Source organism: Anguilla rostrata, unplaced genomic scaffold, assembly GCF_018555375.3.
Source record: "Anguilla rostrata isolate EN2019 unplaced genomic scaffold, ASM1855537v3 scaf0993, whole genome shotgun sequence".
Classification (NCBI taxonomy): domain Eukaryota; kingdom Metazoa; phylum Chordata; class Actinopteri; order Anguilliformes; family Anguillidae; genus Anguilla; species Anguilla rostrata.
This window is the reverse complement of record NW_026986347.1, coordinates 30111-46651: the sequence shown is the minus strand read 5'-3', so window position 1 is coordinate 46651 and position 16541 is coordinate 30111. Positions and strand designations below refer to the sequence as shown.

At 40.2% G+C, this 16541-nt stretch overlaps 1 long non-coding RNA gene and 1 pseudogene across 1 annotated transcript; both read left to right on the top strand.

Moving 5' to 3' along the window:
• Positions 1-346: 346 nt before the first annotated feature.
• Positions 347-1470, top strand: LOC135246955 (uncharacterized). The gene is made up of 3 exons (XR_010328037.1): positions 347-456; positions 539-585; positions 764-1470. It is a non-coding gene; the product is annotated as an uncharacterized LOC135246955 (long non-coding RNA).
• An 11570-nt stretch (positions 1471-13040) lies between these two features.
• Positions 13041-14885, top strand: LOC135246954 (histone H2B-like; annotated as a pseudogene).
• Positions 14886-16541: the final 1656 nt, after the last annotated feature.

Below are 16541 nucleotides of genomic sequence, written 5' to 3'. Positions count from 1 at the left end.
GAGACAACGAGCTGCAGGATTCAGGAGTGAGAGCGCTCTCTGCTGGACTGGAGGACCCACACTGTAAACTGCAGAGGCTGGGGTGAGTACAAACACACACTCCTTCAATAATTAAGGTCTTCAATGCGACTAAACACAGCGCTAATGTGAAAATACGCAAAGGAGTTCTATATACTTAAACTAATGTTCCTGTTTTTCCTCTTGGTAGAAATGGCAGAAATGTAAGCAGCTTTAAAATGTAACTTTCTGAAAACATTAACCAAGGCTCCCTGTTTCAGTTTAATGTCACCACTTGGCCATACTGCACCTCACACACACACGCGCAACACACACACACACACACACACACACACACACACACGCACACCTGAGAGAGCTGGACCTGAGTTACAATCACCCAGGAGACTCAGGAGTGAGAGTGCTGTCTGCTGCTAAACTGGACACACTCACACTGCTGTAAGTTCAGAGAGTTTCCATACTGCACCTCACACACACACACACACACACACATTCACACTCTGTTCTGCTGTTCTTACAGTGTGGACCATGAAGGAGAGAACAGGACCAAACCAGGACCCAGGAAATGTGAGTCTGTATTGACACAGGACACATAGATACACACTCTACTGTGAGTGTGCATGTGTGTACACACATAAACACATGTGGAAACACACATGTACACAAACACACACATATATTATCACTGTTCTTTCTCTCACACATCTAATAAGGTGAATATTAATCTAATGTCTCTGATGTGCAGACGGCTGTCAGCTCACACTGGATCCAAACACTGCAAACAGAAACCTGTCTCTGTCTGAGGGAACAGGAAGGTGACACACACACCGGGAAAGAGGAGCCATATCCTGATCATCCAGAGAGATTTGAGCAGTGGCGCCAGGTTGTGTGCAGAGAGAGTGTGTGTGAGCGCTGTTACTGGGAGGCTGAGTTCAGTGTGTCTGAGGGGAGTGCATTTTCTGTGGCCGTGACGTATAGAGGAATCAGCAGGAAAGGAGGAGATTCTGACTGTGTGTTTGGATGGAATAAAAACTCCTGGAGTCTGGAGTTCTTTAAACACAGTTACTCAGTCTGGCACAATAAGAACCAAACACACATACATGCCCCCCCCTCCCCCTATCGTAGAGCAGAAGTGTGTGATGATGATGATGATGATCTTAGAGGTGTGTGTGTGTACAGGGTAGGAGTGTCTGTGGACCGTCCGGCCGGCACTCTGTCCTTCTACAGTGTCTCTGACTCTGACACACTGACCCTCCTGCACAGATTCCACACACACTTCACTCAACACACACCACTCTGTGCTGGATTTGGAGTGTGGAGTTCCTCAATGTCCCTGTGCCAACTGGAGTAGAGACACACACGCGCACACACACACACACACACACACACACACAAACACACTACACACACTCTCTCTCTCACACACACACACACACCCACAAATCCCTGGGTATGTAGGTTGAAAAAGTGATGCAATATGATAATTGACCATATTTATGCATCTAACGGTCCTGTAGTCAAGAACATATTAACATAACTAAAGCATAGAAGGACAATTAATATAGACATCGGCAATGCAAGCCTTTGGAATACCTGGGAATTTTAGTTATTGATGCTGTTTTTGTTTAGTTTTTTCTTTTTATTTTTAATAATCTAATGTCTTGTGTGTCTTTTTGAGTATGTGATTACTGTCATATTTAAATATGTGACTATTGTAATATTTGTATAATTGAAATAAAGTTTATTTTTAAAAATAAAAGCTAAAACAGACAAATGAGCTGACTTGGTATCATTACTAATTGGGGAATAAAGAAAGGTTGGTATACGATCGGAATCACCGTGGTCACAGGCTAATACCGAGTGCTCCCCATTCACACAACACCCGGGGTCCGCAAGTTTACTTCTGCACATGTTCCGCTAGAAAATTATAGGGCATCTAATAATTTATAATGTCGCTAATCAGAAAGTAAACTACTAAAAAATATCAACCCTATCCACAATATTTCTGACAAGGCCTCTGTATAGCGAGATGTGTGCGGATCTTTCGGTTGGGAAACGGAAGTGTCGTTGTTCATTGTTTTTAGCGAAGTCGATGAAAGTTAGCAAGCTAGCTAGCTATCTTGTTTAATTACCGTTTCATTCACCGTTTCATTTTGCATGTCTCTGAGGAGTTATGGGACAACATGCAGTTTGCGGCTGTCACAACGGGCGAGTGAAATTAAATATGTGGCTACAACAGGAATGTTATGATCAGAAACTGCTCAAGAAAGCGCAGTGCTCCTGTCCGCAGTGGTTCTCCTTCCATCGACTGCCTACTGCCGAAGAGGACAGACAAATGTGGCTTTGGAATCTCTGCTTGAAAAAGCCTCCAAAAAATTTGTTTGTTTGTTCATTTCATTTTGTTGACAAGAAGCCAACAGAGGAGAATCCCTACCCAACTTTATGGCTCGGGTACAACAGACCCCCAGAAAAGAAGTGCTGTATATTGTTAAGGAATAATGCCAACATTGTGCAAACAGGTTAGTGTTTAGCCAAACAGTTACTTAGAAACGAAGTAGGATAGGAATCCACGGATGTGTTTTGAATTTGAGAAGTCCAGATTAGCATTTGTGAATACTTTTATAATTGTGAATTAATAGCATTGCCCACGTAGTACAACAATTACGTATGTTATCCCTTCTAGATGATTGTGTTGAAATGGATGGCCCTCTCGTTACATGCTGTGATGCCCATTCACAGTGGGTGGATCCTGTGCTTGAAGACCTTGACTATGCAACATGATGCCCTTTACAGAACAGCAGCACAGCAGATCCAGTACCAAGCAAGAGCCCAGTTACAGACAGACTGGTTACCAACTCTGCTGACTGTTTCCTCTACACTGGTCTCCCTTTGCTGTCATTTCAGACCCTGGTTGAGTGCCTCAAGCCTTTTGCTCCAGCTTCAATTTCAGTGCATCCAGTGGACCAAATCCTGATGACACTCATGAAACTGAGGCTTAACCTAGTCATGGCAGGTCTGGCACGTCGTTTTGGAGTGTCACAGGGTCTGGGAAGCAAGATTGTGGATTGATGTAATGACTGAGCATCGTAAACGTCTAGTGCCATGGTTCCCAAGGGAAACCATCTCTTTGACCATGCCACTTGCATTTACGCAGAGGTTCCCCAAGACCATGTTCATCATTGATTGTTCAGAGAGTGTGCTTCAGAAAGCCAAGAATTTGGACTCGCAAAGTGCCTCCTACAGTCATTACTATGCCACAAACACTATTAAATATCTTGTGGCAATAGCTCCTTGTGGATTGATCATGTTCATCTCAGATGCCTATGGTGGCAGGTGCAGTGACACATTTATACTGGTTACCTAGATTACCTACAGCCTGGGGATGAAGTCATAGCAGATTGTGGATTTGCTATTTGCGACTTACTGGAGGAACGCAAAGTGACCTTGGTCATTCCAGCCTTCACACGCAGGGTAGCCAGCTTACCTATGATGAGGTCACCAGCACCAGGTGAATTGCAAATGTTTGGATTCATGTGGAGAGAGCAATCAGGAGACTGAAAGTTTACAAAATCCTCTCACAAACTGTGCCTATCACGCTCATCCCCAAAATAGATCAAATACTGCTTATCTGTGCTAGTATGGTGAATCTGAGAGGGGACCTTATTTCAAGGAAATAGGGTGATTTGTGTAAGTGTCCTCTAGGAAATGTGCCTGTGAGATGAAGGTCAGTATGTTGTGTCAAAAACAGCTTAAATGACAATGGATGTAATTTTATGTAAGCGTAAAGTGGAACCATACTTTTGTATTACAAGTATTAATATGTGCACTGTACAAAGTTTATTTAGTGTCATCAGTTTACTTGAAAACATTTCATGTATTTCAGCATTCTATATATAGAGGAAAAGGCTCTCCTTGCCAGCTGATGTGAGCAGAATTGTACAGAATTGATTTGTTTGTGTCATGAGATTAATATTCAAGCAGTATTTAATCTTATTCAAACCTATTCACAACATACAATCGTTCTGTGTATGTCTTAATTTTTGGTGAATGTGAGTCTTTGTTGGTTGGTTTGAGACAATGTCAGTAAATAAATAAAAAACTCCTTACATATTATATAAATTTCATAGTAACTATATACAATAGTTTAAGTGAAATCCAGTGAAAAAATACATTTCTAAAAAGTGACCAAGAGCATTGAGTCATACAAAAACCAAACAAAAAACCCTAACTATCAGAACAGTCAATGTTTCTAGCCTCTCCTTTCTTAGTATTTCAACTCACTCCATCTTCACCAATTAAATGTACTTCTTGTACAGTTATAGTTTACCAGCTACAAAGTCATCTACAACTCTGGGCAACATATGTAAAAAGTAAAAGTAAAAGATGCTCTACCTGGCACTTTGTGTATTCTCTATCAAAAGGGATGTCCAACACCAGGTATTCCTTAGGTGTCCAGACAACTAGCTTGCAGGTTTGAACTCCCAGACACAGCATGGCCAACTGGCATTGGAAGTAATACCCATTTGAACCATTTTGTTTCACTAAAAACTGCTCATCCCCTAAGGACTTGATGTCTCCATGTGGCTTGTTTAGAAACTCTGCAAGTGACATGGAGAAATTGAATCGGCATTTCACCCCTAAGGGTTGTGAAGCATCAAAGGCTCCTTTTCCACTGCAGGGCCGAACGGTTCTGAGCACGGAAAGGAACGGTTCCAATGGTGTTTCCACCTGGAAACGGTTTGGCGCGGAATGATTACAAACCATGCCCAGCACGGTTAGACAACCGTGCTCAGTGCAGCAGAACCGTTTGGGCGGGCAGGCTTAATGACGTATTCACTGATTGGTTTCACATTACATCAGTTTTGTGACTCCGCATACGGTCTCTTCACGTCCTCTTCCGTAAGCTAGGTCAGTGGAGAAGCTAATATAAATAAAAATGCCAATCAAAAATCGTATTCCATCATAGCAACAAGATAAACCCGACAATATCCATTAGATATACAGCAGTGAAAACGCTGCTCACTGAATAACGAAATAAACGGGACAAAGTTTAAAAAAAATTATACCATGTCATTCTACAGTCAATATCTGGGACTAAATATTGAATAAATAGGCTACATTACCTTACCATTGGTTTTACGGGTAGAGATGTCCCTTTTGAGACTGCGTGGTCGTATATTGTCTTCGACAATCCGTTTATTAAATATATTTTGCGCATTTGTGATACCTGGGTACATTAAAAATAGCTGTGCATAATACCACCCGTATCGTTTATGGCGTTGCTGCCGTTTTTAGTACACTCTGGCTTGATTGACAATTCATTTATTCAGTAGGTGAGAGTATAAGCTTTCTAACGATGTATAACATGTCTAATTTTGCTTTTGGAATAGCGTTTTATTGGTCTGCGTAACCGAACATTTTCTTATCATCGCATTCACTTACACATTAAGACGCTGCACCTAAAGAAACGTTAACGATTTTTCGAAATTTCTTGGAAAATACTATTATTATTGAGGACTTCTGGGCATAGCTAAGCCGTATATTTGCTGATAGACCTATCTGACATCGTTTTCTGGAGCAAAACAGAAGTGGATTGAACTCGTTGATTTACTGTCTCTGTCTGAACACATAAAATTTCATCATTGCTATGTGAGTATTACTGCTCAAAATATTTTGGTTATACACATTATTTTTGGATTGAGTGTCTTTAAATAGATTAGTGGTATTATATAATGTGGATATTTCACACCGTAATGTAAGCGTTAGCTAGTAGTTTTTTGAATGCACGCAACAGTGATGGTCAGTGGAGGATACGCTAAAAAGAAAAACCAAAAACAGACCAAAATACACAGAATCCTCATCCGTTTCGTCAGCCAACGAAACATAACATAACAAAAACAAACCAGTATGGGGAGTGACAACAACAACTGGTGCATATTACATTGACAACGGGACGCCGTCGCTGATCCACCGCTTCACTTGCTGTCCTCACTAGATACTACCTAGTCCTGGTTTTAGCAGCCCGACGGTGGAAACAGAAACGGTAACTGTTCCCACAAGTACTGAGCAGCGCGGAACGGCACAGAGTGGCCCTGGTAACGGTTCGGCCCTACAGTGGAAAAGCGGCTAATGATCCCATCTGGGCTGGCTGCCAACCATGGCTGATCAGAACAGACCACAAGACCTCTTTCCTCAACATTATGCCCTGTTTTTCATAACCTGAATGGCTTGTTCCTCATTATCACTGCCATGCCTGGTGGCAGAGTTTCCTTTAAATGTAAGAAACAAGTGTTCATTTAGAAACTTTTTGGGGTCCGTTTTGCTGCATTTTGGGACCCTCTTTGCTGTACTGGATGTAATGCGTATTTTCCTGGCATCATGCTATACTTGGGATTTGCTCTGCATGTGTTTCCTGTGTCAACCTATCAAGATTCTCTGGGCTAAGATTCACTAAAGCATCATAAAGAGCAGCACATTTCTGACACACTAACTCAGTTCTATGTTCATTGTGAGGCAAGAAGGGGTCAAAGGGTAATTCTGTCTCAGTGCGGTTTACTCCCCTTGCTCTGTAATACAGCTGCAGGAGGCCATTTGTTGGGAGCTGAAAAAGGGTGCCATCACAGAGATCTGAGTAGGTTGGGGTTTGCATTTGGTTTCTGGGTTGTGGAACTTGTATAATGATGAGATGCTTTGTGGTGTTTGAAATTTATTTGTTTGATTTTCCTTTGCCCTACATTCTTTCTTGATTCCATTTTAAATTCCATTTTCTCTGAACATCAGTGCAGGATGTCCCTGTCTTCCCCTGTCTGACTGCATTCTCAACCTTAAAAAGAAAACATACCAAGTGATTTGTTAATCACAAAAAAAAACCTTTTCTATAGACTGAGATACTTAGTAGGTATGTTAACTAGGGATGCACAAAACGGTGAAACATACATTCTTCAGGATGCAGATAGACATAAATTGAATTTAAATGAAAAAGACCAGCACTGACATAGCCTCATCACTGTAGTATTGCCATAGATATGTAGGCTATATCAAAGACCTAGCGCTGTTATTTTAGACTTAATCAGCCAGCCAATAAACATAACCATTAACAAAAATAAACATTACATTACCAAACAATAAAGTAAACATTAAAACAGTCCTGTGTCACTGTATGGAAACAATATATCAACATCATAAGAATTGAACGTCACATCACGCCTCCAGTGTGGTTGACACCAATGAAAAAGGCCAAACTAGGAAAAATCAACAAGTAGTTTCCCACTAGTTTCCTGTGCACTCAATGAACGTCAACATTCGTAAACGTGTCTAAATTGATTTAATCTTACTTCATGAACTATCTATCGATCTATGCTTGCTGTGAGCTAACCTTCCATAAAACAGCTGCATGACTGCATGATCGCTGGAGTCCAGCGATGCATGAGCACCCTGCTGGCTGGACCTCCCCTGCCTCTGTAGTAACCACCCATGCTTGGTGGTACGGACTCTTCAGGCTCTGGCTAGGCTCAATATCCGCTTTCAAGTAAATGTATTTGTCTACAGTCTTCACCAGAACCCGTCCAACCTTATTGCTGTGAAGATACTGATATGCTTCGGAGCTTTTCAGGTTGTCCATAGCTTCTCCGTCGCTTGCTAAAGACTCGACAAAGTAACTAAAAATACTACCATACGTAATTCTTGGCCACTTTTTCATATCATCCTCCCATCCTTCTATGGTACAATGGTGGGGGAGGACAATATCAACAATTTAGTGTTGTCTTTGTATGTTCCCAAATTTCTGCCATTTTAAGACATTACCATAGCATTTAACATAACGTTTGTTTGCGCTAAACTGGAAGTTCTACACATATTCCACGCAAGGCATCATAGGACTTTAAAATATTGTGGATAGATACCATGAAACATGCCTTGGTCAGATATCATATTTTGCCAGGAAAAAAAAAAATCAATAGATACATTCAAAGGCTGTCAACCATTTCCCTTTAGAATGAAAGGAATATCTAGAAAGTTATGTTAGGCCATAAATGAGGGCAACCACAAGGGAAACAAACCAAGAACATTCATTTAGATCAGAATGCAAAGACATTCATTACAGTTCAGTTATATTTGATAGCCTTTTTTACACAGACACCATCAGGAAGATGCTTGAAGAAAGGGGGTGTACACAGGCATGAAAGGAATTCTGTATTGACATACAAATCACCCAGCTGGATAAAATAGTGAATATGTATTTATTTATGTTTATCTTCTGCAGTTGGCAAGCTGACCAATGAATGTTTAAGTCAGATTAGTCTTAGACAGCACAATCGGCCTATGAATTGTTGCATTGGTTTAACTGCTGAACATTTGACTGAATATGAATTCTGGCAAACAGCCCAAAAATATTGCTTTTTTGTGAAGGTAAGAATTCTTACTAAGGTAATGCAGGACAAACTGGATCCCCTTGAATGTGTGCAAACTAAATCAGGATGTATCAAAAAGGGGTAAGGTTGCCAGTCAAAATTGTGGAAAAGTAAAGACAAAAAAAGTGTGAGTCTTCATTTGAACAACGTGGAAACCCTGATGAAGGCCATAACGCGTAGGTCCACCACATTTTAACTCAAATACAAAACATAACATATCATGTGAAATAATACCTACAAAGGGAGCTTTTGTAAACAATAGAGGGACACAAAGTAACACCAGTGACATAAGTAATACCTTTGGTGGCAAAGTTGCCATGGAAAAGATTTTCACAAATTATTTTGTTAAAAATAAATACTTAAACATCTATGACCATAAGCAATAACAAAGAAACTAAGCTGTTCACGTCACTGTCTAGTAACACCAGACTAGACGGTAACATACGTGACAGTAACACCAGAGACAAAATTGTTAAAATTGAGTCTTTTCTATGATTGATGGCTCCCACATGCCATCAGTGCAATGTTGATATATAACTTTAAATTAGGTGAAGGAGTGATTTATAAAATTCATGTGATAAAAATCTAATTACTGAGCACGTAGTCTACATGTAACATGAGTGACAACCATAACAAGCGATGGGCCATGTGTGCAAGAATACAGTTAAATTGATAAAATATGGAGAGCATGCATTAATGTACTTTCTGTAACCTTGGCATGCTTATCCTCCAATGACCTTGTGTTCGAGGAAGCAGATCATAATAGTGTATGACATCACAGAAATGTAAAAATGTCACTACAGAAACAACAGTGACATGAATTGTTGGGAAAAAGTAGTTTAAAAAAATAAAATAAAATAAATAATAATAATAAAAAAACATTTCAATAACTTGCATAAGGTTCAAATATGACTTAGACAATGTATTGCTTTTTGGTTTTTCAGAAATGAGTTGCAACCTCTGCATTTCCTTTCACTGGGACAGGCTGATTTGCACGTGCAGTACAATTTTATAACATGCATTTGGATAGTGTTTTGGCTGCAAGTTGTTGTCCAGTAGTATGTCAAGCCCTCTTAATATTTAATAGCCTTGTTTGACTACCCATAATTACATTTTAGATATCTACAAATGCATTTTGACTAGTCATAATTACAATGTGACTAGTAAGAAAGATAATTCAAAATATCTTCAAATATATTTTGACTAGTCAAAATACCTTTAAGATATCTATGATGACGTCACAAGAATCGTAATTTGACTCGTTACGCATACCGAATGATAATGAATTATTTTCCCAACCAATCAGAGTGTTTTGGCCAGGCGTGGTCTGAAATGTGCACCGGAAAACATTACCGGAGGCAAACTTTTCCACAAACCGGCACACTGAGACAGACAGTTAGATTAATAGATTAATCAATAGAGGCTCCTCCCTTTGCCCCAGAAAGTACATGCGTTCGTCCAGACCATAGACATATAGGGGAGAGCGGGGTATGTTGTCACACTTTTCAGTCTTTCTTACATTGACTGGGCACAATACATCACAATGGTATAAATGTCATACCAAATGAAAGAAAGAAGTCTTGGGTTTATTTTGTATTAATTACATGTTCATATCTTATTTCAGTATAAAAGTTGTAGACAGTTAAATAGATCGTGCGCAGTTGTGACAACTTGCCCCATCGGCGGGTAAGTTGTCACACTATGTCGGGTAAATTGTCACATTTGATTATCAATAAATAAAAACACAACTACTTAATTGTGAATATTGATTTTTTAAATTTCGAATTCAAACCAAATTCAACATCATTAACCACTGTTGTTGGCACGGCTGCCTGACTTTCTACTTTTTCTGTGGGAACCTTTTGACAATACCAGAGTCAGAGTACGGTAATTTATGCCAAAATCCCTCGCTGTACTCCTGATTGATTTCTTTTGCAACTTCACCTGCCTCACTGCCTTTAACATTATATCAGGTGGTGTGCTGCAATTCTCTGTCTTTCTTTCAAAATTTCTAACCATCTTCCTTCCTGCCTTCCTTCCTTCCTTCCGAAGTTTCTCTCTCTGGGGATTAATAAAGTTTATCTATTCTATTATTCTATTCCTTCCTTCCTTCCTTCCTTAAACTCCTTCCTTCCTTCATTCAAAATATCACAATTTCACAGTGTTTTTTCACAGCATGTTCTATGTGCCTGTTTATACTGGGGCAAGTTGCCACATGTGTACAGTATAGTGTTGTGTCGTTCGCGAACGATTCGGGTGTACGTCAGTTCAGTGTGCCGTCACATCCCTAGTACGTTCGGTGAATGAATCACTGAACTGATAGTCTGCGAACGATAGTCAGTCAGTGAACGACCAGTTCACTTTCGCTCGCAACTGACTGAGAGCTCAACTTAACAAATCGTTTCAGGAAGTGATTCAGTTCAGTTCGTTCGCCCAAAAGATTTGATCTTTTGAACAAATCGTTCGGGACGGCTCCCCAATGGAGTCTTAAACACTAGTCAGGCGCTACTGGGCTCGTCTTAGGTTTGTTGGTGATGGTGAGCCCCTGTCACGAACGAGTGTTGGGCTGGATTTAATATTTCAAAGCACTTGAATAAATGCAGCAGACATTTATTCTCTTATTGCATTGCCAAACAAAAAGGACTTTGAGTTGTGTTTCCACCGCGAAAATGTCCTGAGGCGTTTCCTGGATGTCTTTGCTGCCCACTCCAATGAAGGAGTGTTTGGCAGGGTAACCTGCTACAATGCCTTAGCTATACTGCACCTCCGTGTGCTTATTGGTGAACGCCTTTTGAAACAAACCACAAGGCTGTATGAAATCGAGCAGATGGTGTGGAATAAAACAACTAATTGTAGACTTTAGTGTTTGTAGAAAATTGAACTGGCAATTCCAAAAAAGTTCACGTTTTTAAGTAAACGTTGTTTTAAGCAACTTATTGCTCAAAAGGAGAGTGTAATGGACTTCAGAATACGAGTAACGGCAATGAAAGTACATTGAGAATTTTTTTTAATTTAAGAAGTGTAAAAATTTAAGGCACGCCGGTTAAAAAGAAAATGTTGGTGGGGGGTCTTTTGTTCCAAAGAAAGATAAGCCGCGTTTCCACCGCAGGAACTACACCCCGGAACTAGGAACCTTTTGAGGAACTCAGTGCGTTTCCACCGCAGGAACTAGGGTCTAAATTTAGTTCTGGGGGCTTTGTTTTACCCCCCAAAACGTTCCTGCTCGGGGGGTAGTACTTTCCGAAAGTACAGGAACCTTTTGGGTGGAGCTTGCAGCGCTGAACATTTCTGATTGGTCGAGTACTCGTAGCATTTGTGTTGTATTTATTTTCCGCCATTACCCGCCATGTTTGAAAATATGCAGCGGCAAACCAATTTATTTTCATAATAACTTCAAATCAAACTTGTATGTTATGCGGCGCAGTAGCCTACTTTTGGTTATAACCTGTCAACGTCTTGGAATTATAACGTGTGCTCTTCTGTTCTTTTCTTGCTTTAGTATTCGTTTTATAAAATGCTAAGCATTCGTGCTGGGACAGCATATTACGTAGGCTACCAAAACATTCAAACGGATTAATTCGGTTGCTGAATATTTTCTTCCGGATTTTCTTTGTTAGCCCGTTGTAATTGACTCAAAACGTTTGATACAGTTATGTGAGGTATGCGGTAGTTCTGCATAATTAACATTGGTGATACAGTACAAGCAAACTGGAAATCACCTTCCGCACTTTTTATCCGGGTAAAATAACAGGTTAATTCTAGTAATCTTCGCTTTAGCTTTTTCAGACTGCCGTAATTTTACTCAATTTTACTGCCATTTTTCAATTCCACGAAAAGACCAGGAAGACTATGGACTCATTTATGGTGCATGGTTCGCATCTGGAGGGCACACTTCGCTGCTCGGCTAGCAGTAACTTCGAAGGAAAGCAAACGGTGGCTGTACCACTACTAATTTACATTTTCACGCAAGTCCGAGTTTTCGTTCTATTCTTGTCATTTTGCGATTAGCCTATATGGAATTGACGACGAGAAAGTAATAAAACAGCTAATTGTTTACAACGTGTGCATGTTTTCTGCTGTTAATGAATGTGTTTGAGAGGATATATGAAAATCAATAAATACAAAAGTAACCATATATAGTCATTGTTGGTAACCCGTTGTATATAAGTGGAATAAACCCCTTCGGGCTGTCCCGGTTATTAGAAAATAATGTAGGCTACTTCGGTGGTAGTATGGCGTTACAGAAGAAATCATATGACAGATGGACCGACGACAACGTCAGTGGGCTAATTTGCCTAATCTTCGCGGTACTTTAGACCCCGGTGGAAACGCAGACAACCATTGGCTGAAGGAACCTTTTAGTTCCTGGTAAAGTAGTTCCTGGGACTGAAAGTTCCGGGTAATTTTGGTGGAAACGCGGCTATAGACTGTTTTTTTTTTTTTCTTGCCGACCCGCCGTAGTGAACCAATAGATTTTAAATATGATATCATGGACGAACAACATCCAATTTGTCTGACATCACCGAAAGAGAGGACATGTAAATTTGCATACACCTCTAGCCAGGCACTTTAAATTCTAGACAGAATTCCATCTCCGTCATTACAGTGTGCAAAATGCCAGAAGGCGCGAAGTCCGCGCCCAAAAAGGGTTCTAAAGCCGCGTTTCCACTGCAGGAACTTTACCCCGGAACTAGGAACCTTTTGAGGAACTCAGTGCGTTTCGACCGCAGGAACTAGGGTCTAAATTAAGTTCCGGGGACTTTATTTTACCCCCCTAAAAAAAAGTCCCTGCTCGGGGGGTAGTACTTTTCAAAAGTACCGGAACCTTTGGGGTGGGGCGCAAGCGCTGAAAATTTCTGATTGGTCGACTACTTGCAGTGTTTTATTTCAACCGCCATTTTTAAAAAAAATTTTAATTTAAAACTTGAAATCAAACTTGTATGTTATGCGGTGCAGTAGCCTACTTTTGGTTATAGCCTGCCAACGTCTTGGAATTATAACGTGTGCTCTTCTGTTCTTTTCTTGCTTTAGTATTCGTTTTATAAAATGCTAAGCATTCGTGCTGGGACAGCATATTACGTACCAAAACATTCAAATGGTTTAATTCGGTTGCTGAATATTTTCTTCCGGATTTTCTTTGTTAGCCCGTTGTAATTGACTCAAAATGTTTGATACAGTTATGTGAGGTATGCGGTAGTTCTGCGTAATTTACATTGGTGATACAGTAAAAGCAAACTGGAAATCACCTTCCACCCTTTTTTCAGACTGCCGTAATTTTACTCTGCCATTCTTCAATTCCACAAAAAGACCAGGAAGACTATGGACTAATTTATCGTGCATGGTTCGCATCTGGAGGGCACACTTCGCTGCTCGGCTAGCAGTAACTTTGAAGGAAAGCAAACGGTGGCTGTACCACTGCTAATTTAAATTTTCACGCAAGTCCGAGTTTTCGTTCTATTCTTGTCATTTTGCGATTAGCCTATATGGAATTGACGATGAGAAAGTAATCAATTCAACAGCAAATTTTTTACAACGTGTGCATGTTTTCTGCTGTTGTTGCCAGTTTTTGTGGAATGTGAATGCATTCTCGGATGTCAAGACATGAAAGTGAATGTTCGCATAAAAACATAATGAATGTGTTTGAGAGGATATATAAAACAGTTACAATCTGACTATTGGCCTGTTTGTTGCATAACAACGGTGCAAGTTCAACTACCAACGATAGTTTTACTTGACAACAGTAAAATATGCCCAAACGGCTGCAGAAGAATATTTCAATTTCAGGTGATTAAATCGATAAAAATCAATAAATACAAAAGTAACCATATATAGTCATTGTTGGTAACCCGTTGTATATAAGTGGAATAAACCCCTCCAGGCTGTCCCGGTTATTAGAAAATAATGTAGGCTACTTCGGTGGTAGTATGGGGTTACAGAAGAAATCATAGGATGGATGGACCGACGACAACGTCGCTTTTTCATACGTCAGTGGGCTAATTTGCCTAATCTTCGTGGGACTTTAGACCGCGGTGGAAATGCAGACAACAATGGGCTGAAGGAACCTTTTAGTTCCTTGAAAAGTAGTTCCTGGGACTAAAAGGTACTTTTGGTGGAAACGCGACTTAAGAAAACCGTGACCAAGACGGCCGGAAAAGGCGGAAAGAAGCGCAGAAAGAGCAGGAAGGAGAGCTATGCTATCTACGTGTAAAGGTGCTGAAGCAAGTGCATCCTGACACAGGTATCTCCTCCAAAGCCATGGGTATCATGAACTCATTTGTGAACGACATTTTTGAGCGTATTGCTGGTGAGTCTTCCTGTTTGGCTCACTACAACAAGCGTTCTACTATCACTTCAAGGGAGATTCAGACCGCCGTGCGCCTGCTGCTACCAGGAGAGCTGGCCAAACACACAGTGTCTGAGGGCACAAAGGCTGTCACGAAGTACAACAGCTCCAAGTAAACTTACTACTTAACCAAAGGCTCTTCTAAGAGCCACCCACCTTGTCAACAAAATTTTGCTTTATTTCTCCTTTTTAATGACACTCAGTACCTTTTCAGTGCATTTCATGTCTCAGTTATACCGTGGTAGATAGTCCATTTACTACATTAGATGAAAAAGTAGTTTTGCAAGTTTTCATTTTGACTGTCTTCCTCCAATAAAATTGGTTTGCTTAAGAATTTTGAAAGCGCTTGTAATGCAGCCACAGGTGCGTGCGCCAAAATGGTTTTTCCCTGCTCGTATACACCTAAATCAGTGGTCTCCAACCCTGGTCCTGGAGAGTTGAAGAGTCTGCTGGTTTTTGTTTTCACCTGAAAATCAGCACCCAATTGATACCCAAGACACCAGGTGAGTTGAACTGTGTAATAAACTGCTTTAATCGATTCATGAAGTGAAGAGTCACTATGAAAACCAGCAGACCCTGTAGCTCTCCAGGACCAAGGTTGAAGACCACTGGCCTAAACAAACAAGTATTGAAGTCAGAAAAGCTCTACAATGAACAGGATGCTGTATCCTGCATTTAATTGTATCAAAATGATATTTGGCCTGTCAAACTAACTCACTGGTGTGAAATGAAGGGTGCAAAGAGAATAGCCTGTATTCAATCATCATTTGTCCTTAACTTGCCCTTAAAGTAAAAGCAAGTATGACCACTTTTCTTGAATCGGTTTGGTGAGTTAGTTGAAGTGATTAATGTGACATAAAAATTGGGAAAAGAATATTGCTTTAACTAGTCAATCAAAGTTAAGGACAAATGTCGACTGAAACTTAGCCGAGGGGAATGGCAAATAAACCTGCATTACGTTCTAATTTGTTACAGTACAAAATGATAGAATTTCAATGAACGCTTTCAATAACTCCAAATTACTGGGTGGAAATATATTCAACACTTCAAACTGTTGTTTAAACTATATCTTTTGATTGAGGATCATAATTCCTGCAAGGACCGTTTTGCTGTTGCTGTCTTTACTCGCAAAATTGTTTGTCTGTATTATTGAAGATTTTATATGTTGCTTTATTACTATTTTATGTACAGTTCTATTTATTTTTTCCCAAAGGCATTCAGTTGATTAGTTGACTCTTGGTATCTTTCATATTTATTATTTGCACTTTCTGCCCATTTTTCTAGCTCTAACTAGTCCTACAGTTTTCGCACTACATTCAAACTTTTTACACCAAAATGACTGGCTAGTTCCAGGCATTGTTGCTTGCATTCATATTTTTGAAATATTAAAAACTTTTTGAAATATTTAACTTTTTTTGTGGTCACTCCATAGAGGCTCATTCATGGACGTTTACTGGGACGTTTAGTAGGACGCATGCGCAGGTAGTCACTGACTTACTACTCATGGACGTTTAGTAGGACGCACTTCCAACGGCACAAGATTTTTAAGCACAGCTTTATCGCCTAAAGTTACTTTAGCTAACCCTAACATGTTCGCATTTAGCCTACTTAAGTTAACCTAGTTAGCGCGTATGGGTGCTATCCTGCATGCATGAGTATGAGCTAATGACACACAGCTACAACCATCAATACAGATGTATGGACACACGGACGCTACAACCACCGAGGCAGATGTATGGACACACGGAGGACAACAAATAACATTACAGAGG